This window comes from Heterocephalus glaber, unplaced genomic scaffold (genome assembly GCF_053883595.1).
Source record: "Heterocephalus glaber isolate CG9 unplaced genomic scaffold, H.glaber_assembly_v1.0 deba00001461, whole genome shotgun sequence".
Taxonomy (NCBI): Eukaryota; Metazoa; Chordata; class Mammalia; order Rodentia; family Bathyergidae; genus Heterocephalus; species Heterocephalus glaber.
The window spans coordinates 4,638,229-4,666,066 of NW_028258308.1; the positions used below are offsets into that span (position 1 = coordinate 4,638,229).

Consider the following 27,838-nt stretch of genomic DNA (forward strand, 5'->3'; position numbering starts at 1 on the left):
TGTGAGGCCCCTGGGTGCCAGAGGGCCCTGCAGGAGTCCGTGGGGGAGGCTTTGGGGATTAAGTAGCTCCAAGACTAATGGGAAGTCACCACGTTGCACTCGGGCCTCTCAGCACTGGAGAAGGCCCTGCTGCCTTCAGTCTGTCATGGCCAACCCTCTGGGTCTTCACAAAACCCAAACTAAAGAGATTTAAGGTCCTTAAACCATAAGGTGCTGGTTCTCCAGCTTCAAACATTTTGATGAATTTTCTACCCAGCCTGCTCTGGAGTTGGGTAGTGAGATGGTTTGGCGGTGCTATTGATAATAAGCTGGGTGATGATTCAGGTCAGTGAGGAGACAGAGAAGGGGCTAGTGAGGCAGATACTGGGATTCAGGGACACTGAGGGTTGTGATTAGCAAGTGGAAGACATGACACAGCCATGGTAGTGGGAAAGGGATTATGGAGGATTAAATGGGAGAGAGCTTACCCATCAATTTGAAGCTGCCAAGTTGAAGGTAAAATTGCTTGCCCAAGAGGCTGACTTTGGATTTGTCAGGAGCAGAGCAGAGTTCTCTTGAGGGAGCAAGATGAGAGCAGAGCAAGACTCACAGCTCAGTGCTGCCCCTTTTTAAAGACTGCCTGGTTTGGGACTGCCCTAGATAGAAGTAGAGAGGGAGATCTTTTCCCCAAACATTTATTAAACGCTTGCACTGTTCTAGAAAGTGTAATGAATTGAAAATGATAACTGAGACACGTCACTGCTCTTGAAGAGCAAAGGGGCCAGGAATTTCATTCACTACAGTGGCAGAGAGGTAGATGCAGCTGCTACGGCAAGCAGAGGGAGGTGGTAGTTATTTTCAATGGACAGAAGTGCTCAGTCATCTTAGAGGCAAGCTTCTTTTCCTCTCATCTTTCTCTTAGAATTTTGTTCACAGTCACAGCCTAAAATTGAACAGGGTCACTCATAGTATAATCATCATCTTCCGTTGCGTTCTTGTCAAACTCAGAGGTGACTCATGGGAAGACTTGCTCCTCATTTGACAAACTTTTCACCGAACCTTTTCCATTATTTGAGATAATTAAGATTTTGAACATAGAGTTTGTTCAGAGAAATTTTGCTCAATTTCTTAATTTGCGTACTTTGCAGCTAAAGTTTTGAGAGAATTCTGTGTGCTGAATGGAGAAGGAAATATGTGTGTTTTTACTGTAGAATGGAGTGAGAAAATACATTGCATTATCACTGTGTGACAGATTACCCCCAATTTAGCAGTTGAATTATTCTGCTAGGGCTACAATGATAAAATAATGCAGACTGGCTTATACTGGAAGCTTACTTCCCCACAGCTCTGAAGTCAGCCAGTCCAAGATGAAGGTGTTGGCAGGCTTGCTTGCTCCTGAAGCTTGCAGATGGCTATCTTTTGTGTGTTCACCAGGTGTTTTCCCTAGATACCTGGTGTCTCTTTCTCTTCTTTTCAGGACAACAGTTATATCAGATTAAGCCCCCACATTTATGACCTCAGTTAACCTTGATTACTTCTTTAAGGTCCTTACCTCCAAGTACTGTCATATGCAGCGTTAGGGCTTAAGAAACTTGCTGATTCCAAGATGAAACCATTTTTGTCAAGCTCAGATAAAATTAGAGTCTGGACTTTATGAAGGAGAACTCATATTGTGTGACATAAATACTGTGTAAAACCCTACAAGATGGGCCGGGGATTTAGCTCAGTGGTTCCGGCGCCAGCCTGGCAAGCGCAAGCAAGGTCCCAAGTTCGATCCCCGGTATCAAAAAAAAGAAAGAAAGAAAGAAAGAAAGAAAAACCCCACAAGGAGCTCCTTGTTTTACACACTGCATCTATACGTAGATTTCTGTACCAAAGTTTATATTTAACATGCTTAAGATTGCATCAGTTCAGGTAAGGTGCTCAGGTCAGAACACACTTGTCCAGCAATGCACTTCCACTCATGAGCCGACACCAGCTCTTGCCTAGGGAGACAAAGCAAGCATTTATGTGAATTCATGTGTCCAAGCATTTATGGAAATTTCTTCCTTTTGTAAATAAAAGCTTCCCTTACACTTCCTTCTTTGAGTGTACCAGTGGCTTACTGCAGTGTGATCCTGGACTATATCCTTTTATGTTTTCTCCCAAACATATATTTTTCTCTGTTGTCTCTTCTAAGCATCTGTATTTATTTTTTAAGATGGAGTATAGTTCAGTTTGTAAAAGAAGCTAAAATATCAAATATTTATCTCATAGTTTCCCTGGGGCAGGAATATAGGAACTGTTCAGCAGGTGGCTGTTGGCCAGGACATCTCAAGAAATTATAGTTAAGATACTGCTCACAGCTGCAGTGCTCTGAAAGCCTGACCAGGACCGGAAGAACTGGTTCCAATGTGGCTCATTCTCATAATGTATTAGTTTGTAACAGCTGCTGTAACAAAGTACCCAAAACAGAGTGCCTTAGCACAACAGATATTTATTTTTTTCACAGTTCCGGGAACTGGAAGCGTAAGATAAAGGTACCAGCAGTTTTGGTTCTTTCTGAGATCTGTGAGGAAGTATCTGTTCCATACTACTGTCCTAGAATTCAGTGGTTTGCTTGCAGTCTGGTGTTTGTTGACTTTTTGTTGCATCTCTGATTTCCAATTTCATCTTCACATACTGTTCTCCTTATGTATATATTCACGTCCCATTTCCCTTCCTTATAGGGACACTGATTATATTGGATTGAGACACATTAATTGACTATTTTTACATGATTACCAGTGCACAAACCAATCTTTAAATAAGGTCACATTCTATGGTCATAGAAATTACATCTCCAACTTATCTTTTATGGAAAGACAGAATTTTACTTACAGTGCATGACTGTTGGCAGAGCATGTCTTGCTGGCTTTTGGAACGAGGTCTCAGTTCTTTCTGTGTGATACTCTTCATAGGTTTCCTTGAATGCCTCCATGAATGGACTTATCTTCTTCATAGTGAGTGACCTAAGCTAAAGAGGAGAAACTCTATCTTTTACGATCTGTTCTAGCACATTACAACTTCTGCCATATTCTCTTCATTAGATACAAGTTGCTAAGTCCTCTCCACACTGAAAGGAATCAGGCTCTACTCTTTGAAGGGGCAAAATCTATGTAATTTGGGGACACATTTTTAAAGCCACCTCTGAAGGGAATCATGAATCAATCTGGGTGGAAATAGTGGTCAGGGTAGTGAATGAGTTTAGGATGGTATTAAGTTATAGCAATATTCCTTGGCATAAATGCTGGAGTCAGGCATCCAAACACTCAAGGAAGGAGGAACTGAATAGTTGTATAAGTGAAGACAGTTATCAGTGACACTGAACAGTTACTACTATCAAGGCTGGCTTTCTAATTTCATATATTATAGTTTTCAGTTTTATGCTTTCCATTTGATCCTTTATAAAGTTTCTGTTTTTCTCTTGAGATTTACCTCTTTTCATTCATTGTGAGTGTGTTTTCCTGGATAATTATAATACATGGTTGGCATAACATAGTAATAATAGTTGCTTTGAAATTCATCTGATGTTGCTTCTCATCCCAAGAGTAAGAGAAACAATTAAATAGTTCAATTTGAAGGATAGGAGTAGAGATAGGGGTCGTGTGGGAGATAAAAGAGTCTCAGAAGGGACATCATACTAAGCTTTGCTTTTGTCCTCCAATGTGCAGGATTGATTCATGGAGGAAAGGAGATTAGTTTAGAGATTGCCACAGTAATAAAGATGAGAGTTGACTTTATTCTGGCTGAGAATTGGATATGAGGGTGAAAATGGAGATGAGTGGACATGTTAAATATTAAAAAGTGGGCAGAGTGGCACACGCCTATAACCCCAGTATTCTAGGAGGCTGAGGCAAGAGGAAAGCAAGATGTAGCCCAGCTTACGCAATTTAAGGAGACCTGTGACAAAATGAAAAATGAAGAAGGAGAAGAAGAATAAGGAGGAGGGGGAGGATGAGGGGGAGGAGGAGAAGGAGGAGGAGGAGGGGAAGAAGAAGAAGAAAAGAGGAGGAGGAAGAAGAGAGGGGAGGGAAAAGAAAGAAGAATCAGGGTATACTAGGTACAGGTACAAATTCCCTTGATGAATGTGATCATTATTTATATATTAAGTTTACCAATAAAATTAACTAAAAAAAATAGAAAAGAGAGCTTTAGGGCCCCCCCAAAATGAAATAAAATATCTTCCCCCTTAAAAGAAGAAGAAAAAAGAGTTTAAAGTGGAAATTATGCTTGATGGATTGGAAAAGGAGAAGCATGAAGGAAATGACAAAAATGGCTTCTGGTTGGCGGAGCTGGTGGGAGGTGGTACAATTTGCTGAGTAAAGAGTCATGGGAATGGGATTAGATTTGGGCGATGTTATTATGAATATAGAGGATTACAAGTGCTCCTATTAGTTCTATGTAAGGTCTATATAATCAGCATACCAGGATAAAGAATATTGAGAATGATTAGCACAAATGTATTGAATGAATTGGGTAAAAATGTAGAACACCATTTGCCTTAGGTTTCCTTGTTGGTTTTCACTAGTCATAGAATGTGACATGAAGATGGAGAAAGGAAATACAACCTATGTATTTGCAGAGCTGAACTCCTCTTCCAAGTTACCAGCAAACATTAGTGATCATGTGTACCACCTGACTGAATGAAAAGGAATTGTAACAGAGCACTGTGGTCCTCAGGATGAGGAATAGTGGCTTCATTTCTCTGGTTATTTTCAGTCTAAGTACCTCTAGATGGTGATACCCACTCCAGAAGAGCTAAGTTGCAAGGCTCCTGTTGACATGGCCAGAGCACAGATGTGTAAATGTTTACCCTGGATCCTTGGCTTGGATGATGAGATGAGGTGGTAATGATTAATCAACACACTTGGAGTGGAAAGAGTTCCAATTTTTGGAGTTAGAGAAGGTAAAAATAAACATGTGCTGTCAGATTTTTTCCCGTAATATGTAACGAGGGTAGAGATGATGGCAATAGTGGTAGTGGAGGAAACAAATGGAATGGAAAGATGCTCCACAAACAGAATGAAGATCTGGGGTGGATGTGAACAGGGAGAACACCAGGCTGAGTCAGTGTATTAGTTTCCCAGTTCTGCCCTAACAAATTTGTACACACTGGGTGGCTCAAAACAACACAAATGTATTCTCACAACTCTGGAGGCTGGAAGTCTGAAGTCAAGATGTCATCTGAGCCTTGCTGCTTCCCCCACTTGAGGGGAGAATCACTTCTTGCTCTTCCTAGCTTCTTGTGGTTGCTTACAATCCTGGGCATTCTTGTAGCTGTAGTGGTCTTATTTCTGTCTCTGGTTTTATATGGCCAGCTTCCTCTGTGCATCTTTGTGTCTCCCTGTCCTTATATGGACACTAATCATTGTATTTAGAACCTCTAATCCTATACAACTTTATCTTAACTTGGTTACATTGGCAAAGAGCCTATTTACAAATGTCACAGTCAGAGGTTCTGTGCATACACAGATTTTGGAGGGTCACATTCAATTCACTACACTAAGTAATTAAAAGGTCCTAAAGTAAAATAGTCTGTGAAATTAAAAAAAACAACCAGAAGTTTGCAGTGAGATAAACAGAAAAGGAAAGGAATATTTTGAGAAGGACTGAATGCTGTTAAGGGCATAACCCTTGATCTCCACCCTCAGAACTCCAGGGTCATATATCCAATTGCCACTCAACCCTCACCTTAGGAAGCATTTCAGGCATTTCAAATTCAACATGACCACCAAGAATTGTGCTATTTTAAAAAAATAGTCCTGGTGTTTCTACCATTGCAGGACATGGCATAATTTTGTAAACAATGAAATAAAGCAGAACATTCTGACAAGATTCTTCCTAACACTATCTAGAATGAACATCCCTGTTTGAAAAATTCAAAATCCAAAATCCAAAATATTTTGAGCTTCAACATGATATATGAAATGAAAATATTTTACACCTGATCTCATGTTATGGATCAAAATCAGAACCTAAGTGAACTAAAAATGTTGCATAGAATTCAGGTCATGATGCATATGAAACAAACTTTTTGTTTAGATTTAGATCCACTCTCTAAATAGCTCATTATGTATATGGAAGTAACTCCAAATATAAAAAACTCCTAAGTCCTGAATACTGCTAGTCCCCAAGCATTTTGGATAAGGGATATTCATTGTGTATCTTGAAAAATGTCCACGTCTCTCTGTTGTCCACAAGCTACAAGTCATTATCATATCTTTCCCTCTTAGCCTTTAAATCAGCTTCCTTTTAACTATTGTAATATTACAGCCAGCATAAACTTTTAAAATCCAGATTTGATTGTATTTCTCCCACTTAAATTCTTTCAGGAACATCCTTTAGGAATCCAGATTAGAATTATAGGATAAACAGTGAAATGCTTAGTGACCTTTGCAGTTCTACATAATCAAGCCCCTGGGTACCTCTCCAGATTCATCTATCACTACTTTCTCTACTGCTCTCTCATTCCAACTACACCGGTTTTCTAACAGGTTTTCCAGTGTACCATCTAATTCCTACACGATTACTTTGCACATGAGGTTTTCTTTCCTGGAAATTCCATTCTTTCTCTTTCTTGACTTCCATCTAATTCATAACCCAATTTTAACATCACTTCCTCAGAGTGAACTTCACCGAACTCTCCAACTTCTTCTTTTGAGTGTTATTTGCAATTTTAATCGAGTTATTTTGAAATTGTTTTATTTATATTTATTCTGCAAAAACAGTGTAGTTTATGTAGTTATGTGCCACATGTGTCTTGCTAATCACTGAACTGTGGAAAGGTGACACAGCTTTATGTAGCATGCTAGGTGAATTCAATGCTCCTTGAAATGATGTAATCAAGTGATCCTGCTAGCGAATTCTGGGAGCTTGTATAGTACTGACTCATAGAGGATGCTCATTAAATACTTTTGTAATGCCTGAATCAATTGATGTTTAAATAAGAAGATAATAAAGGTAATAAAAATTGCTGAGCTCTGCCAGGGGAAAAAAGGACAGAGTTTAGTGTGCTCCAAAATGAAAGGGTTATGTAGAACAGACAAAACTTGCAAAGAAAACTGAGATGCAAGTGAGGTGGATGAAAATCAAGGTGAATTCATATCACAGACACCAAAGAGAGGAAGAACTGAGAGGGAAAAGCAGTCCAGGGTGTCATGCTTATACAGTATTTGATGAGAGTACAATAGAGAAGCCCTCCTTCAGACTAGTGAAGTCATTGCTGAACTTGACCTAGATAATTTTGTGGCATGTTTGGTGTAGAAGCAGGATTGGAGTGGGTTGAAGATGAGTAGATATGAAGAAATAAGATAGTTTTTTAAAAATGAGGTTAATTGAAAGTGTGGAGAGAGATTGAGCAATATCAATGGAAGGAGATATGGAAGGAGATGTTTTGGGATTTAGAGCCAAGTGCAGTCGTTGGCTTTAGATGGAAGTTAAGATGCCATTCATTGATGATGACAGTCAGGAGCAGTTTTGTACCTTTTGCATGGCCCCATGGGAATGGTTTTGGGCATGAGACATTTCCTTGCAAAAGAGAAAGTGAATTTACACCATGTGCTTACATCTTTCTGAGGAAATACTGTGTTAGTCGGTTTTCTCTTACCATGACAGAATATCTGAGACTGAGTAATTTACAAGGAAAAGAGGTTTACTTTGGTTCATGTCCTGGAAATCCAAGAGCATTTGGACTTGGCTTCTGGTGAGTGTCTCATGGTGCAAAACATGGTGGACGGTATCACCAGGGCAGAGTGTGGAGACTGGTGACCTAGTGCATGTGGAAGAGTGAAGGGAGGTGTGAAGTGGCTTTTAACAACCCATCCCCATGCCATTCTTGTGGGAAGTATATTAACCATTAATCCCTTCATGCAGGTGGAGTCTCATGACCTGATTTCCTCTTCAACACCATTACAAATAAGAACACTGATTCCATTCATAATGGCTTTACCTTCATGATCCAACCACCTTTCAAACAGCTCCCTGGCTAATCCAATAGAGCTGAAGATTAAATTTAAACATATAGATTCTAGGGAGACACAAATATTCAGACCATGGCAAGGGAGCTTGGGAAACACAGCATTCTCCTTCTGCACCACCAACTCCTATAGCATTTCTCACCCTACCCCCACTTTCAGACTCAAAGATGTAGGTAAGCAGCAGAGGCCAGCCATCTGAATTTTCCTTAAATTCCTCAATAATTCCAATACAAGAGGTATACAGAATGCGCTTCGAGAAAAACTTCTTCAGGGGATATCTAAGTAATAACTACCAAGATACACATCTTTGTTTTCCTTGGTTCTTGTCCAAAATTAAAACCTTCTGGTTATTTATACTCGCTAACATTCCTATCACTCCAATTGTTTTGATTAAACATGACTTTTCCTCTCTCCTTAATCTCTGGAGACACCTCAAGGCATAATTAGATTTCTTAGGCCTTTAATAACTTCCCCATATCTTTACCACAATATGGCTTTACTGAAACCTATCCATCCATGAAGATATTAGTTTCCCTGTAGCTTTCTCACATAAAAACTTCTCATCTTCTTCCCCTGTACCCACTCAGGTACCTCACAGTAGGAAAATGAGGTTTAAATCTTCCTTTCTCCCAAAGCATCTCCACACCATTACTCCTACATCTTCTTGCAAAATCTCCTGCTCCAAGATTCATGCTATTTGGTTCTGGAGTCACTGCATGCTCTACCATGCCCTATGTCCACCTTTCCCACCACTCTCTTACACCAACCAGTGAGGACACTGACACCCAGCTCAGAGTATTGCTTCCATGCCAAGTCCCAATATCATTCTGGACAACTTTACTGTGCAAGTGGGTGAATTGTGCAGCTCCTATCTTGTGCAGCTCCTGCTCTTGTCACATTCTTGTCTTTATCTCCATCACTTTATCTGTGCTACAGATGTACCCTGAACTTTCTCATCACCTAGAAGCACTCTGTCTCTCATATCAGTAATTCAGACCTTTTAACCTCTGTCCACAATCTCCATCTTTCCAGCTCCCTCAGTTATTCAGTTATCATTCTCACCACATGCACTCTTCAACTTCCAGGGTACCTCTAGGAATCATCTGCTTCATTTAATCAAGTCCCTCTTTAGTCTTCTTAGGTTCAATTTCAAAGCTCTTTCTAATGTCCTAGTTTCTCTTACTTCACAGATCCTTCATTGTACTCACATGCAAATCCTTAATAATGAGTGCATCCAACTATCCATCTTTGTTTCTGTATCCTAAAAATATTGGTAAATACAAACCTGGTCTTTTGCTCAAAGTAAATAATCCTTGAGTGATGATGCCAAAATGCATAAGCACCTGTAATGAAGCTTTAGAAAGAGCACAGAGCCAGGTCAGTGCAGACCACCTTCTTGAGTATGAAATAAGATAAAAATTGGGTGCTGAGGCTGGAACATTTGGTGCAGAGTTTTCTGGCTTGGAGGTTTTGAGAAAGAAAATGTGTATCAGTTCTACTCATTGTTGAGACAGAGTGGGGGTATCCCCATCTGATAAGCCGAGCCAGTGATCAAGCAACACAACCTGAAAACCTCAGTAAGAAGGGGATTTCTTTAATCTATTATTCTAGCATAGTTCATAAACATGCTGAGGCACTGTGATAAAGATCTGAATGTGTGCCCAGAATCTTAATTGCTTGACAGACCTGGAACAGATCTGCAACAAAATATCCCCCTGATTCCTATTAAATTGGCATAGGGCAGAACACCATATTACCTTCCATTCCTCTGGGACTACCAGGATCCTAATGGAGGAGATGGCAGAGATATTGGGAGTCTGGCTTTCACTAGGAAGAGATTTATAGAGGGTCGCAGGTGGCCACTGCATCCAAATCATTCTGATTGCAACCGAGCCTCATTCCACCAAGGGGTAGAATGGTGTTGGGCCACAAAGCCTAACCTTGCAAGTGGGAACATTAACTGGTACTGTCCTAAATGAGTAATGGTGGTCAGTGAGGAGGAAGACATTACTTTTGTCCTAGGTGTATTAACCATGTCTTTTTATTTTGTCTTCTGATGCTTTGACATCCTGGAGCCTTGCTGACCCTCCTCCCAGGGCTAGGCAGTTCCTACAGATTGTGTACAATTCACCCAGATGCTCGCCTTTCCTGGCAAATCTCCCACTCCAGAGCCTACACCCCACCCACCCCTGTGTTGGGCTCTCAGGCTCTGCCTACTCTCTACCTCCCTGATCATCCCGGGCCCAGGTGCCAGACCACTGGGGCGGATCCTGTGCTCCACGTTGTATTATTCAAATTTCCCAATGCTAAACTCACCCAATTGCACCTGTAATAGCTGATAAAATAAAGGCCCTTAAACTTGATTTATTTGTCAGAAAATGCATGCACCTTGAGACCATAATGTTAAGCAAAATAAATCAGACACCCAAGTTTAATATGGCATGGGTTCTCTTATATAAGAAATGTGAAATATAAATAAAGAGCAAGATAAAAGACAGATAGTAGGAAATAGGGAGTTCTATATCTTTTGGAAAGGGGAAGGGGACCAGAGATGGGGACACAGAGAAGGTATGAAAAAAAGAATTAAGATGTGTACATGTACCAACTCCGGAAGAGACATGTGACTACTACTTCATACATGCACCACACCCCCACCCTGAAGAAAAGAGAGAGGTAAGTGATTAGCTCGAGGAATAGGAAAGAATGTGTGTCCAGAGAGCGCATAGTGCTCTGGGAGCTGGCAATGCATTGCTTTCTGACCTGCATGGTGGCTACCTGGGCATTTGCTTTATAATACTTGTTAAGTTATACCTTTGTTTCATGCACTTTTCTATGTATGTGTTATGTTTTGTGGCATATTTTAAAAGATTTTTTTCCTTAAATTCTTTTATTGGTATATTTTAGGTATACATTTACATTTATCACTGGGTGCTTGTACCTGTACATGATGTATCTTGGTTCTTATTTTTTCCCCATTCCCTGTCCTCCCTTCACCCCCTCTACCCTTCCCTATTTACATAGACTTTGTTTCCATTTTTTCCTTTTCTCATAATTTTTCCTTTCTCTTTTTTCCTTTCCCCTTCCCCTTCCACTTCCCCTACCCCTTTGGGCCTTTTCTTCCTATTTCAAATTATCAATTATTCATTTCAATCCTTATTTACACTTTCAGTTTCTCACACCAGTAAAAGATTTTAATAGTTGCTGCAAGGGGAAAACAAAGAAGGTTCTTAACAGCTTTCTCCCTTTAACTCTGTCTTCTGACTTCAGTGCTCCATAGCCCCTTACCTCCCACTCCCTTCCCCCACTCCCACCCCCATGGCGGGACATGGCCCTTCTCTTGGATCTATAATAACAATCTATCTTTTCAATGGCAGTCCTGATCTGTTGGCTTAACCATACCTGAACAACAAAACCTAAATTTTATAACAGTAGGCCTAGTGTAGGGAATAGGTAAGGAGTGGTACTTGGAAGTGGGAGAAAATTCATGTTCTTTCAAGTACTGTGGGGAGCATGTGGTTCTGCTGTCATGTATGGCCTGCTTCCTCCTGTCCACCTCAATACCTCCAGAAAGCTTAGGGTGGTAGCAGGAACTGCTGCCACCTTTCACCCTTTTCTTTGGAGCCCTACCTTCTGAATTCCCAAAGTAACATCAGAGAGCTCTACTTTTGAAATCTGCCCAAATTCCAAGGACTAGAACGAAAGTTAAGAAAGGCACTCCAAGTCAAAATGATGTATTTCTCTCCTTGAATGATCTGTAGGTTTTTCTTTAAGTTGAGCAATGGCAGATAGCATTGAGTGTCTACAGTTTCATAGTGCATGTCCCAGCCTTTTGTTGATGGGGATCTCTTCTGGGTAGTGTAGGAGAATGAAGCAGAGTGGCCCAGGCCTTGCAAGCTTCTTGAGTGTATCACACAGTGGGAGCTTGCGCATTCTTGTTTTAAATTAAAGTTTTATTTCTACTGGTGCATGTTTGTAGTACATGATTACATCCCCCATAGGGAGTTGTACATAACATATATTAACTTTTTTCTAATTCCCTTCTCCTCCCTCCCTCCATGTCTTGGTCTCATTCCATTTTTGCAAAAGACTTCCTATTATTGATCTTGTAATTTGTTCTGTATGGTATTTATATTTTGGGTTTCTCATGTAAGTGAAACTGTGACATATTTAAGCTTCTATATCTGATATAAAGACCTAATCAAAAAATAGGCAAATGAAATAAATAGATACTTCTCAGAAGAAGTACAAATGGACAATAAATACATGATAAACTATTCAATATCTCTGGCCATTAGAAAAATGTGAATTAAAACAACTCTGAGGTTCCAGCTTCCTCTGGAAAGAATTGCTATCATCAAGACATCAAATAATAACAACTGCTGGTGAGGCAGTGGGGAAAAAGGAACCCTCTTACACCATGGTTGGGAATGTAAACTAGTACATATTCCTACTAAGACAAGAGTTCATATTGTCTTCTTACTCTGCTCTGCCATTTCCCTTCTGCTTGTAGAGGAGCAGGAAGCAGCTCAGCCAGCTCACTGTATAATCGTGTCCAGTCAGAGCATGAGGTCCTCTTTCAGCCGTTCCTCCAATCTCAAAGAATGGATCTTTCACAGCCCATACCCACAATGTGTCAGTGAAGCAACCTCATGGAGAGGGAGGGGAAAGCCACACTCTAAGTGAACACCTGGGGTTTTTAGTTTTTTCTTCAGATAGGCTGGATGTGATGTTGAGATGATAGTTTCTCTGGACTGACTTAGTTTTCCATATTATTTGTGCATTTTTCTCTCCTCAGCTGGTATAAACTCACAGACCATAGATTTGGTGGCTTAAAGAACCAAAATTTGTGTCTCACACTTCTAGAGGCTGGAGGTCAGAATTCCCCAAGCCAGCAAGGCTGGTTTCTGGGCAGGGCTCCTTCTCCTTGTAGGGGCTGCCTCCTCCCTATGTGATGACATGGTCTTTCCTTGGTGTTGCATGAGGATCAGTACAGAGCAAGCTCTCTGGTGTTTCTACTTAAGGGGCACTAATCCCATCACCAGGACACCATATGCCATGACATTAGGTGGACCTAAATATCTTCCAAATGTCCAGCTCAAATGTCTCACACTGAGGGTTAGGGCTTCAACATAGGATCTTTGAGCAGACATAAATATTTCATCAATAGCAAGGAGGAGCTTCCATATTCATCAGTGTTTTAGTTTTGGGGCATTATTCAAAATTAAGACATAATGCAAAAAATGTCACTAAACACCCTCTTTCTTCTTCCTCTGATTTTTCTCTTTCTCTTTTCTTTCCTTTCAATTTTTATGTCTCTTTATTCCATGCTGATAAAATAAAAGGGAAGACCAAAAGAAACAGAAAATGATACATGTAAGATTTATGCATTTAAACATATGAAATGTTTAAGAAAATGTAGTTCATATATCTTTAGACATAGTTATTTAAATTCTAGTTTATTTGGGACTTGGCTACTCTGTGGTATATATTAAGAAGATATTAAAATTAAAATATTTAAATTATAAAATGAGGAATTTTATAATTTAGGCAATCATGAGAAAGAACTTAATCCATGACAGCTTGGTTTCATTCACTCATATCTTTATGACTTGGAATTTAAATTACTTTAAAAAATAAGTTTATTGTAATGATTCCATTTGGACTCCAGCCAGCAGATTAGGTGTCTGGCAAGGGGCTGGTTCATAGATGGTTCTAGCTGTGTCATCACACGGAGGGAAAAGGGAACACTTTTATAAGTATGTAAGACCGAGGGCCTTACCAAACGCTCCGAGGAGCTGACTAGTGAAGCACACCCAGGAATCCCAGTGGTGCCTTCAGAATGTAAGACCAAGAGCCTTACCAAATGCTCTGAGGAGCTGACTAGTGAAGCACACCCAGGAATCCCAGTGGTGCCTTCAGAATGTAAGACCAAGAGCCTTACCAAATGCTCCGAGGAGCTGACTACAGCGAAGAACACCTGGGAAGGGACACACCAGACAAGTTGGAAAACAGACCTTTATTAGTCTGGCCAGACAGCACTCCCAAAGCAAAATAGCTTAGAGAGGCAGCTGGCTCAGAGTCTGAGGCTGTTTTTATAGGGGGTTGAGGGGGAAGTTAACATATAGAATTAAAGAAAAGGGGACAAAGGTTAGTGGTCGACTGTCATGTATTGATGGTCAGCAGACATTTGCAGCTTGTTCTAAAAATTGTGGTGCCCAGAACATCAGTTCCGGGCAAACAAGGAGTTGAGTAGTTTACTCTGGGACTTTAGGTCTGTTACAGATTTTTATCTAGTGTCCCAAAACTAACAAGCATCTTTATCCATTAACTCACATTTAATCACAATGGGGCTGGAGAAAAGGAACAAAGGTTATGCAGTCCCACATTCCCCAATGATTTTTGGAACTTAAGTAATCTTACGCACAAATGTAGGTATCCATTGTATACAACAACATGACAATAATAAGCATGTACACACAACTATGATGACAAGAAAAAGTTGTTTTAACCATTGTAGGTTGGGCGACCATGAAGTTAACCATTTGAACAAGTCCCCGCCATCCTCATTATATATTTTTTTAGCCAGATCTTCTAATTGTTTTACCTTTCCTTCAATCTTTGGACCATTATTGGTAAGATTGAAACAACACATATTTTTTACTCTTTCACAACCTTGGTGGTGGAGGAGCAACAAATAGTCTATTGCTGCTCTATTATCTTAGATTGTCTGTCTCTGTTCCTGTAACTCTTGGTTAATTAATGCCGATCAGCCCACTGCAGACAGGCAGGTCTGTGCATGCCCTGCCGAGGTCCCCAGTCATGTGGAACACACGCCGAATCAGGCCGCTGCAGACAGGCAGGTCTGTGCACACCCTACCGAGGTCCTGAGTCACACGGAAGATGCCGAATCAGCCTGCTGCAGACAGGCAGGTCTGTGCACGCCCTACCGAGGTCCTGATTCACACGGAAGATGCCGAATCAGCCTGCTGCAGACAGGCAGGTCTGTGCACTCCCTACCGAGGTCCTAAATCACGTGGAAGACACCGAATCACCCCACTGCAGACAGGCAGCCACCTGATTCCACATTACCAAGGTGCAGAGGACACCAGTCCACCAGACCAAGGTACTGAGTCCCACTGTTCCCGGCCCAGAGGTAGGAGCTTCTGAGCCATCATCCCACTGCTCCTGGTCCAGAGGAAGGGGCTTCTGGGTCACCATCACTCCTGCTGCTCCCAGCCCAGAGGAAAGGGCTTTTGGGCCACCTTCTGTCCTGCTGCTCCTGGCCCAGAGGGAGGGGCTTCTGAGCCACCATCCCACTGCTCCTGGTCCAGAGGAAGGGGTTTCCTGGCCACCATCCCTCCGGCTGCTCCCAGCCCACAGGAAAGGACTCTTGGGTCACCATCCCTAGCACTGCTCCCTGCCCCTGTCCCACCTCATCCAGCTCAGAGGAGGTAATCCATGCAGGTGTTAACAGCCCCCCCAAGGTGAAATGAGAAAACACATAAATAAGTCTCAAAATCAGACTTCCAGATCACCTATAGCAACCCCAAAGGGAAATCAGATGGAACACTCTGATACTCAAATACCTGGACCCACTGAACTGGCAACAAAAGGGGACCTGGAAAAAATGAAATCAGAAATAATTTCTCAGATAACAGGAGAAATTGTGCCCTTAGTGCAAGACATGATTAATAAATCTAGAGAGGAGCTCAGGAACATGATGGAATCCCAACAAAAGAAACAAATGGAATCCATGAAACAGATGCAAATAGATTTCCAGGACATGAAAACCTCCATTGAAATTCTACACAGCAGAATGAGCCAGTGTGAGGACAGAATTTCAGATATAGAAGATAAGATTGCAATTAGTGACCAGGAAAAGAAAAATTGCTTCAAAATTCTAAGGGAACATGAGAAATCAATCCAGCAGCTGCTAGATGATGCAAAGAAGAATAACATAAGACTGATTGGACTCAATGAAGAAACAAGAGAGAGTGGAGATGACATAAAAAATCTCTTCACAGAAATAATGGCAGAAAACTTCCCAAGCAGGGGAAAAGAGCATGACATACAGATAAGTGAGGCATATAGGACTCCAAATAGCCTTGATAAAAAAAAAATCTACACATAGGCATATAATTGTTAAGATTCCAGAAACACAACAGAAGAACAAAGTTCTCCAAGCAGTCAGAGAAAAGAAACAAATCACATACAAAGGAAAGCCCATCAGAATCACAGCAGACTTCTCAACACAAACCATCAAGACAAGGAGAGCTTGGGGTGACATATTCCAAGCCCTAAAAGAAAACAGCCTCCAACCCAGATTGATGTACCCTGCAAAATTATCTTTCAAAATGGATGGAGAAATAAGATACTTTCATGAAAAAGAGCACCTTAAGATCTTCGTGAATACCAAACCAGCACTCCAAAGAATTTGACACAATAGCCTAGGAACAGACATTGAGGACCACAACCCCAGGAAGCAAAGCAGAATGAACCCATCTGGCATGACAAGAGATTAAATGTAAAGGGGAGAACCCAACGAAAAGAAAAAGTCATGACAATGACAAGTCAATACATTTCAGTTATAACCATCAACGTTAATGGTCTCAATTCACCAATCAAAAGAAATAGACTGGCAGAATGGGTCAAGAAGCAAAATCCAACAATATGCTGCATACAAGAAACACACTTAATTCAAAAGGAAACTCATAGACTGAAAGTTAAAGGATGGAAAACAATACTCCATGTGACAGGAACCCGAAAAAAAGCAGGAGTAGCTATCCTCTTTGCAGATCAAGTAGATTTCAAACCAACACTAATTAAGAGAGATGAAGAAGGACACTACATCCTTGTCAAGGGAAGAATCCAAGAGGAAGAGATGACAATCATAAATATCTATGCACCAAACACTAGTGCACCCAACTATATAAAACAAATACTAATGGACATGAAAAGCCATATATGCACTAATACAATTGTGGTGGGGGACCTCAACACCCCACTGTCACAAATAGATAGATCGACTAGACTAAAAATAAGTAATGAAATACTAGAACTCAATCGAACTCTTGAACAAATGAACTTAACAGATGTTTACAGAGTTTTCCACCCCACAAAATCAGAATACACATTCTTCTCAGCTGAACATGGTTCATTCTCCAAAATAGACCACATACTCACACATAGAACATGTTTAAGTAAGTGCAAAGGAATTGAAGTTGTCCCCTGAATATTATCAGACCATAGTGCGATGAAATTGCAGATCCATAGCAAAAGAAACAGCAAAAATTTCATAAACATGTGGAAATTGAACAACACACTTCTGAATAACCAATGGGTCACAGAGGAAATTAAAGAAGAAATCAGACAGTTCCTTCAATGAAATGACAATGACAATACAACACATCAGAATCTATGGGACACAATGAAAGCAGTCTTACAAGGGAAATTCATAGCAGTGAATATGCATATTAGGAAAACAGAACAAGCCCAATTAAACAACCTGATGCTGAACCTCAAGCTTCTAGAAAAAGAAGAGCAGGACAACCCCAAAGCTCATACAAGGGAAGACATTATAAAGATCAGAGGAGAAATCAATGCAATGGAGACTAAGAGAATGATACAAAAAAATCAATGAAGCCAAGAGTTGGTTCTTTGAAAGAATCAACAAAATTGATAAACCTTTAGCCAACCTTATCAGAAAAAGGAAAGAAAAGTCCCAAATCCATGCAATTAGGAATGAAAAGGGTGAAATTACAACAGACCCAGCAGAAATCCAGAGGATCATCAATACCTTCTTCCAGAACCTATACGCCAATAAGATGGAAAACACAGAAGAAATGGACAGATTCCTAGATACATATGAATTACCAAAGTTGAATGAAGAAGACCTAAAAATTCTAAACAACCCAATATCAACCAATGAAATTGAAAATGTAATTAAAAACTTATCACCTAAGAAAAGCCCGGGCCCTGATGGCTTCACTGCTGAATTCTACAAGACATTTAGAGAGGAACTGCTGCCACTACTGTTTAAACTCTTCAGTGAAATTGAAAGGGAAACAATACTCCCAAATTCATTCCTGGAAGCAAGCATCACCTTGATCCCCAAAGCAGAGAAAGACCCAACCGAAAAAGAGAACTATAGGCCAATCTCACTAATGAACATAGATGCAAAAATCCTTAATAAAATACTGGCAAACAGAATGCAGAAGATCATCAAGAAGATCATACACCCTGATCAAGTGGGATTCATCCCAGGCATGCAGGGATGTTTCAATATATGCAAATCAATCAATGTAATACACTATATCAATAGAGCCAAGGACAAAAACCATATGATTATCTCCATAGATGCAGAAAAAGCATTTGACAAAATCCAACATGCATTTATGATAAAAACCCTCCAAAAAATTGGAATAGATGGTCTCTACCTCAAACTGATAGATGCCATCTATGAAAAACCAACAGCCAATATCATACTAAATGGTCAAAAACTGAAATCCTTCACACTAAAATCAGGAACAAGACAAGGATGTCCACTATCACCACTCTTGTTCAATATAGTTCTGGAAACATTAGCCACAACAATTAGACAAGAGAAAGAAATAAAAGGAATAAAGATAGGAAATGAAGAAGTCAAATTGTCATTATTTGCAGATGACATGATACTCTATATAGAAGACCCCAAGAACTCCACCAAAAGTCTTCTAGACTTAATAACCAAATTCAGTCAAGTAGCTGGTTACAAGGTCAACACACAAAAATCAATAGCTTTCCTCTACACGAATGACAGACTCACTGAGAGAGAAATAGGGCAAATAATTCCTTTCCCAATAGCATCCAAAAAACTGAAATACCTAGGAATCATCCTAACGAAAGAAATCAAAGACCTCTTCTCTGAAAACTATGGCACTCTGAAAAGAGAGATTGAAGATGATATCTGAAAATGGACAGACATCCCCTGCTCCTTGGTAGGAAGGATTAATATAGTGAAAATGGCCATACTTCCAAAACTCCTATATAGATTTAATGCAATTCCAATTGAGATCCCAACAGCATACTTCATAGATCTTGAGAAAACAATCCAAAAATTCATTTGGAGCAAGAAGAGACCCAGAATAGCAAAAGCAATTCTAGGTAACAGAGACATGGCAGGGGGTATCACAATCCCCAGCCTGCAACTACACTACAAAGCTACTGTGATTAAAAACAGCATGGTACTGGCAAAGAAACAGACCTGAGGACCAGTGGAACAGATTAGAAGATGCAGAAACAATGCCAGACACACTCAGCCATCTCATCTTTGACAAAGGAGCCAAACATCCTCACTGGAGGAAAGATAGCCTCTTTAATAAATGGTGCTGGAAAAATTGGGCTTCAACTTGCCAAAGATTAAAACTAGACCTGTATCTCTCACCATGCACTAAACTAAAATCAAAATGGATTAAAGATCTAAATATTAAAATAGAAACTCTGAACCAGTTGGAACAGAGGTTAGGTAGAACCCTTGAAGACATCGGTGTAGGAAAAGATTTTATGAACAAAACCTCAGTTGCCCGTGAACTAGCACAAACAATCAACAAATGGGATCTCTTCTTATTAAAAAGCTTCTGCACAGCAAGAGAAACCACCAGCAGTGTGAAGAGACAATCCACAATGTGGGAAAAAATCTTCACCTGCTCCTCCTCAGACAAAGGTCTACTATCTCGAATCTATAAAGAACTGAAAAAGATCAGACCTCCCAAATTTAAAGACCCAATCCATAAATGGGCCTCTGAAATGAACAGACATTTCTCAGATAAAGAAGTAGAAATAGCAAATAAATACATGAAAAAATGCTCAACATCACTGGTCATTCGAGGGATGCAAATGAAAACAACGCTGAGATTCCACTTCACTCCAGAAAGAATGGCTGCTATCGTGAAATCAACCAATAAGAAATGCTGGCGGGGCTGTGGGGAAAGAGGAACCCTGCTCCACTGCTGGTGGGAGTGTAGACTGGTGCAAGCACTGTGGAAATCAGTATGGAGATACCTCAAAGAACTAGGACTGGAAATCCCATTTGACCCTGCTATTCCACTGCTGGGGATCTTCCCCAAAGAATTAAAAGAATCATACCACAGTGATATATGTGCACCCATGTTCATGGCAGCACAGTTTGTAATAGCTAAAACTTGGAAACAGCCCAAATACCCATCAACTGGAGACTGGATAAAGAAAATGTGGTTTTTTAAATAAAATGGAGTACTACTCAGTCATAAAAAATGAGAAAGTAGAGACATTTATATCTAAGTGGATGCACATTGAGGCAATACTGTTAAATGAAATAAATAGGACACAGATGTGTAAATACCAAATAGTTTCTCTGGTGTGAGAAACTGAAAGTGTAAATAAGGACTAAATGTATAATAGGTAATGTGAAATAGGAAGAAAAGGGGCAAAGGGGAAGGAAGTGGGAGGGCTAAGGGAAAGAATAGAAGGGAATGGGATTAATAGGAGAAAATGGAAAAATAGGAACAAAAGTTTTGTAAATAGGGAGGGCTGGAGGGGTTGAAGGGAGGGCTGGGCAAGGGTGAAAAACAAGAACCAAGAGAGACTTTGTAAAGGTGCAAATTTCCAATGATGAATGTCATTATATTGTATACCTAAAATGTACCAATGATTAGAAAGAATAATCGATAATGTAAAATAGGAAGAAAAGGTCCAAAGGGGTAGGGGTAGTAGGAGGCACAGGGGAAAGGAAAGAAGGGAAAGGAAAAAATGATGAGAAATGGAAAAAATGGAAATAAAGTCTTTGTAAATAGGGAAGGGTGGAGGGTGTGAAGGGAGGGCTAGGAATGGGGAAAAAATAAGAACCAAGATGCATTATATAAAGGTACAATTCCCAATGAGAAATGTATTGTGTTGTATGCCTACAATGTACCAATAAAAGAATTTAATACAAAAAAAATTAATGCCAAGGCTGATGAGGTAGCATTTAACCCTTTGACCACCTTGCAAGCTAATTTTCGTACTGCCTTTTCAGCATGGACTCCTGTAGAAGGCAGGGCAACAAAAGATGCTATCATGGTTATTACTTCAGCATCTGTGAACAGACCTATGTCTTCATCACATCCTGGTCCAGTGTAAGGTGACCAACGTTTAGTTCTGTTAGGCACAATCAAATCAGTTCTGTCTGGCAACACTACAGCTAGACGACTCAAACAGCAACGGGTCTTGGTTAAATTTGCTGGAATATAATTAAAGGTTATTCCTTCACAGGTATAAAACCATCCTATGGGCAGGGAGATATGGCAATTGTTATACAAAATTTTTTTGTTTTATGTGGCAGGACATCCCTTTTGACTGTTTTATCCTCAGACATTTGGTTGTACAATTTTCATACATAGCACATTCAGTTTTGTTTGACATAATTACCTTGGGTGTATATAATTTGACAGCATTTTTAGGTTTACAGCAGGTGTCATGGCCCCAATTATAACTATCCATGTAAGTAAGATTTTTTCCTGGGATGTCCTTAAATAGGGTATAGGGTCGTATTAACTCTAACGAGGTGCATACTGGAATGAGACAGCTTCCCAGCACATAATGGAAATTTACATCAACATTTAAGCAGAATTCAGACAAGTTAAGCGAGTTTGCCAATTGAATCCATACATTTTTTTGTGTGATCTAGTCCTCTTGGGGACAATAATGCCAGTGTCCCAGAGAATATTATCATTAAGGTGAAACATCTCCAACCCATTCCAGTCTTAGCTTTTGGTCACCTGGTTGGCTGATAACCTTCCATTTGTCCTTCTTGACGTCTGTGGGGGGTCCTGCTTTTAAATGGTTGCGATGTATCCAGGCAGAATGTCCAGCCACCTTCACCGCCAAGGGAGTTGACAGGACAACAGGAACCGGTCCCTTCCAACAAGGTTCCAGGGTCTTGGAATCAAACCTGCGAATAAAAACCAAATCTCCCAGCTTATAGGGTAAAGGTTGTAAAGGGTTTTCATTTGGACTAGTCATTTTCTTTCATAATGTCTCATGTAGCTCTGACTGAAACTGATGAACTGCCTTTAAGGATTTAAGGAGTTGAAGGTGGGAAAATTTTTCCTTTAATTCTACATCTATTAATGGAATGATTGGGGGAGATTGCTCATAAACAATCTGGAAGGGGGACAGATTGAGGGGAGGCTTTGGAGTGCACCTCATTCGGAGGAGGGCAAAAGGGAGAATCTCTACCCAACCTAGTTCAGTGTCCAAGCATAATTTAGTCAGAATCTCCTTTAAAGTTCGATTTGTTCTTTCTACCTGTCCTGAACTTTGAGGCCTATAGGCACAGTGTAGATTCTACTTTATTTCAAGGATATTACTAATTAACTTAGATGTCTTAGCCATAAAGGCTGGACCATTGTTGGACCCCAGAGCTAAGGGCAAACCAAAATGGGGAACTATTTCTGTCAGGAGCCTTTTAACTGTTACTTCTGCTGTCTCCTTCTTAGTGGGGTATGCTTCTACCCATCCTGAAAATGTATCCACAAAAACTAGCAGGTATTTGTACCCATACATGCCCAGCTTCATTTCAGTAAAGTCCAACTCCCAATGTTCTCCTGGAGTTAGTCCTCTGTGTCGGACCCCAGGGGGCCTGGTTACCCAATTAGCATTTACCTTGAGGCAGGTGGGGTGTCGTCTCACCATGTCCTGGGCCTTTTGGGCTAATCCCTGGCTGATGAAATGGGGTCGTAAGGCAGCCATCACCCTTTTTTCACCGAGGTGGGTGGACTCATGTAGTTCTCACAGCAACGTGTCTGCTACAGCAGCTGGGAGCACCACCTTTCCCTCCTTAGTCGTCCACCACCCATGTCTTCCTCGAGTCCAGCATCTCCTGTTCATTTCCATTATCTCCTTGTCTGTATATTCAGGTTTTTCTGGGAGCACCAGTGTGGGAAGCAGAACCATTTGCTTCCCCACTGATTTTTGGGCAGTTTGTCTTGCTGCCTGATCAGCAGCATTATTACCAATCACCTCTGGGCTTGACCCCTTTTGGTGCTCACGGCAATGGATGATGGCAACCTCTCGGGGTAACCAGATGGCTTGTAATAGTGCCAATATCTCAGTCTTATTTTTAATTTCCTTCCCTTTGGAGGTTAGCAGCCCTCTGTTCTGATAAATCTCCCCATGTACATGGGTAGTGGCAAAAGCATAACAGCTATCAGTGAATATATTTATCCTTTTTCCTTTTCCCAATTCCAGGGCCTTAGTTAAAGCAATCAGCTCAGCCCTCTGTGCTGATGTCCCTTGAGGTAGCCCCTGATCCCATTCCACCTGTTGGTCCTGGTTGACCACCGCCGCTCCAGCATACCGCACACCATCACGAACAAAACTGCACCCATCAGTATAGAACGTTATCTCTGCATGGGGGAGGGCCTGGTCTGTCAAGTCCGGATGTCCTCCCCTCGAGTTTTCAAGAGTCTCGAGGCAATCATGGATGGGCATTTGTTCGTCAGATTCTGGGAGTAGAGTAGCCGGATTTAGGCCAGAGGAGGTGGCAAACTTAATGTGTGGCTGTTCTAATAAGAGTCCTTGATATTGTAACAGCCTGGCATTAGACAGCCATTTGCTAGGTGAGCTATTCAACAAGGGCTCAATGGCATGGGGAGTGATCAAAGTTAAATTCTATCCAAAGGTCAATTTGTCAGCCTCTCGGGTTAAAGCAGCTGCTGCTGCTATTGTCCTCAAACAATTAGGCCACCCTCGGGCCACTGGGTCGAGCTCCTTGGAGAGGTATGCCACAGGCCGCTTCCACGGCCCCAAAAGCTGAGTAATCACTCCCTTAGCCACCCCATTTTTCTCTGTTACATACAAGGTAAAGGGTTTGCTTAAGTCTGGCAATGCCAGGGCTGGTGCCGATGCCAGTGCAGTCTTAAGCAATTGAAATGACTGCTGGCAAGCCTCAGTCCATTCGAGGGGTGTATTTCTTCCTGCAGTGGCCTCATGTAGGGGTTTGGCAATCTCAGCAAAGCCAGGAATCCAAATCCTGCAATAGCCAACCGCCCCTAGGAACTCTCGCACCTGTTTCTTTGAGCCTGGCTTCAGAATCTGGAGAATTACTGATACTCTCGATTCTGCCAGCTTCCTCTTTCCCTTTTCAAGAATATAGCCCAAGTAGGTTACCTTGGTCCAGCAGAGTTGAGCTTTCTTCCAGGACACCTGATATCCCAGTTCCTGGAGGACTTTCAGGAGGCCCTCAGTGACTGCAATGCATTGCATTCTTTATCAGTTGAAGTTGCCACCAGGAGGTCATCAACATACTGAAGAATAGTCGCCTGGGGAAACACTTTCCTTACCTCTTGCAGATCTTTGCTGAGAGCTTCCCTGAACAGAGTGGGGGAGTTTTTGAATCCCTGCGGCAGCCAGGTCCATGTCAGCTGTCCAGTTGTTCTGGTGTCTGGGTCAGTCCATTCGAAGGCAAAGAAGGCTGGCTCACAGGTGCTAGAGGCAGGCTGAAAAATGCATCTTTAAGGTCTAATACTGAGTACCACACATGACCAGGAGGGATGAGATTCAACAGAGTATAGGGGTTTGGCACTGTTGGGTGAACGGTCTCCACCTGGCTGTTTACTTCCTGCAAATCCTGTACCGGTCTGAAGTCCAAGGTGCCAGGCTTCCTCACAGGAAGCAGAGGTGTATTCCAGGCTGACTGGCAAGGGACCAGGATGCCAGCTTCCTGGAGTAGGTGGATGTGTTTGGATATCCCTACCTTGACCTCCAGCCGAAGGGGGTACTGTTGCACATGGGTAGGGGTGGCAGAGGCTAACAGCTGAACCACCACTGGGGTATGGTGTTTGGCCAATCTGGGTGAATTGGTTTCAGCCCATACTAGGGGAAACCTTTTCTGAAGGTAGTCCCATTTTTGTTCAGGAGGTTCTGTGCCCTCCTTTAGCAGCTTAAATTCATCTTCAAGGGGAACTGTTACCATAATGGCAGAGGGTGGCTTGAGTTCGAGAGTCCCTCCTTCAGCCTCAAAGGAAATAACAGCCCCTAATTTTCATAGTAGATCTCTTCCCAACAATGGGTATGGGCACTCCAGGATAACTAAGAAGGAATGAGTAACAGTGCCCTTTCCCAGATTTATAGTTCGTTCAGTGGTCCAAGGGTAAGAGGCCAACTGTCCTGTGGCCCTGGTAATGAAGGACTTTAGGGAAGAAAGGGTTCCAAGGGGGGTCTTTAGGACAGAATGGGCCACGCCAGTATCCACAAGGAGTTGGACATCTGTTCCCCCTATTTCCAAAGTCACCATAGGCTCATTAGGGTCAAGCGGCCATGAGCCTCGGCCCCGTCAATCTTCTTCATCTACCAAGAGAACTCCATCTCCTTTTTTCTTAGTCTCCTTCTCTCTCTTTCTTTTCAACTTTTCACAATCCTTCTTGTAATGGCCCTTTTCTTTGCAATATGCACATTGATCCTTTTCTAACAAGGGCCATACTTTACTTTTATCCTCTTTTTTATTTTCTCTGTATTCCTTTTGGATAAAACCTCCATCTGTCAAGGCTGCAATGTTCGCCCTTCCTATCTTTTTAGCCATTCTATCCTCAAAATAATCCCTATTGTTAAACACCTTCATTGCCACACTCATCAACTTTTCCCTATTCTCTCCCTCAAATCCTTCCATCCACTGAAGTTTCTTTCTAATATCTGGGGCCGACTGAGCAACAAAAGCCAAATTAATTGCCTGTCAATTTGCAGGGGCATCTGGGTCAATTGGAGTATATGTACGGTACGCTTCCAACAGACGCTCCAGAAAGGCAGAAGGGGATTCCTCAGGTCCTTGAAGGACCTCGCTTACCTTGCTCAAGTTGGTAGGCTTTCGAGCGGCTCCCCTCAAGCTGGCTAGGAGATGCTGACGGTAGTTTTGGAGAGCTTCTCTCCCACCCGAGGAATTAGCTTGCCATGGGGGACGGGTGGACGGAAGTTGTGCCTCAATACAGGCCCACTGTTGTTCATCGAGGGGGCCCTCTGTTCCCCCTAACACTGACTTTATGGCTTGCCCTTGGATCCTTTCTCTTTCCTTGGAGGTAAAAAGAGCTTGGAGAAGTTGTTGACAATCATCCCAGGTTGGGTCATGTGTATGAAAAACAGATTCTAGGAGGGAGATCAAAGCCTGGGGTTTTTCTGAAAAAGGGGGATTTTGATGTTTCCAATTATACAGATCACTGGTAGAGAAAGGGATATAGACATAATTACCCTGTTCTACTTCCCTAAGAGGCAGAAGAGGAACTGAACTAGTCCCTTCAGTGGGAGCTCTGTGGGGACCATAAGCTGCCCCTGTTTGTGTGTGGGAGGGGGAAGTTATAGAATCTGGAGATTTTCCTTCTTCAGGAAGAGGAGGGGAGAGAGAGTTTTGAGCTCTGGGGCCGGCTTTATCAGAGGAGGAGGATGGCTCCACATAGGGTGGAGGTCTTATAACAAGATCTAAGGGGTCAGGATCTTGTGAGAGCACCGGCTTGGGAGCCTGGGTTTTGGCCTCTTGGGGTTCCTTTGGGGCCATAACCAGAATGCGAGAGTTTGTTCACAGGGAACAATGCTGCAACCATGCTGGAGGCTCTTGACAAGCCCGGACCCAGATATTTATATATGGAAACTGATCAGGATGGCTAGGGTGCCCGGTGACCCTTCTCCATACTGCCCTGCAGAGACCTGGGTCAAAAGAGCCCTCAGCTGGCCATCCAACTCCAAAGGCCGGCCATTCCAATTGACACAGGGAGCGAAGTTTTCCGTGAGAAAATTTAACCCCATATTCGTTCTCCTGTTCAGGGGAAAAAGCCAATTTAAAATTAGTGAGAAAACAATTCAATGGGGTATTTCTGGAGCAGGATCTTCCCATTTCTGTCCTGATGGTTTGGAAAGAAATACAAAATTAAACACACAATGGACAGGACACTAATGCACGAATGACAAGACAAACAGGTGCCACAACAAAAGCAAAACTAAACCTTCCCTTGTTCCTCGTCAGGAACCTTGGGGTCAGGGGAGGCTTACCGGCCCATCAGCCACCTCACTCCTGACAACAAACGGTTGCAACCAGCCAAAAACTTACCTCAGGAGGTTTTCTGAGGTCTGTGCCTGAGTCTCCTGCTGGATCCCGCCACAGAGTCTCGGCTGAACCGGGGTTCCTTACCCAGGGATATCGCTGGGGCCTCCAAAATGTAAGACCGAGGGCCTTACCAAACGCTCCGAGGAGCTGACTAGTGAAGCACACCCAGGAATCCCAGTGGTGCCTTCAGAATGTAAGATCAAGAGCCTTACCAAACGCTCCGAGGAGCTGACTACAGCGAAGAACACCCGGGAAGGGACACACCAGACAAGTTGGAAAACAGACCTTTATTAGTCAGGCCAGACAGCACTCCCAAAACAAAATAGCTTAGAGAGGCAGCTGGCTCAGAGTCCGAGGCTGTTTTTATAGGGGGTTGAGGGGGAACTTAACATATAGAATTAAAGAAAAGGGGACAAAGGTTAGTGGTCGACTGTCATGTATTGATGGTCAGCAGACATTTGCAGCTTGTTCTAAAAATTGTGGTGCCCAGAACATCAGTTCCGGGCAAACAAGGAGTTGAGTAGTTTACTTTGGGACTTTAGGTCTGTTACAGATTTTTATCTAGTGTCCCAAAACTAACAAGCATCTTTATCCATTAACTGACATTTAATCACAATGGGGCTGGAGAAAAGGAACAAAGGTTATGCAGTCCCACATCATAAGAGTGTATAGCTTAATAAAATAAGGTCATGTTTACTTAGTCATGGTTAGACATTGTGAGAGGAAATATCTTTAACATTCTTAAGAATTAGGTGTAGCAGTAACTACAACATAAGGA

At 41.8% G+C, this 27,838-nt stretch overlaps 1 long non-coding RNA gene across 1 annotated transcript; it reads right to left on the reverse strand.

The window, feature by feature from the left end:
- Nucleotides 1-11,907: 11,907 nt before the first annotated feature.
- Nucleotides 11,908-27,825, reverse strand: LOC147826715 (uncharacterized). Its single transcript, XR_015453421.1, has 2 exons — nucleotides 21,749-27,825; nucleotides 11,908-13,303 (listed from the first exon to the last, which is right to left on the reverse strand). It is a non-coding gene; the product is annotated as an uncharacterized LOC147826715 (long non-coding RNA).
- Between the last annotated feature and the right edge of the window lie 13 nt (nucleotides 27,826-27,838).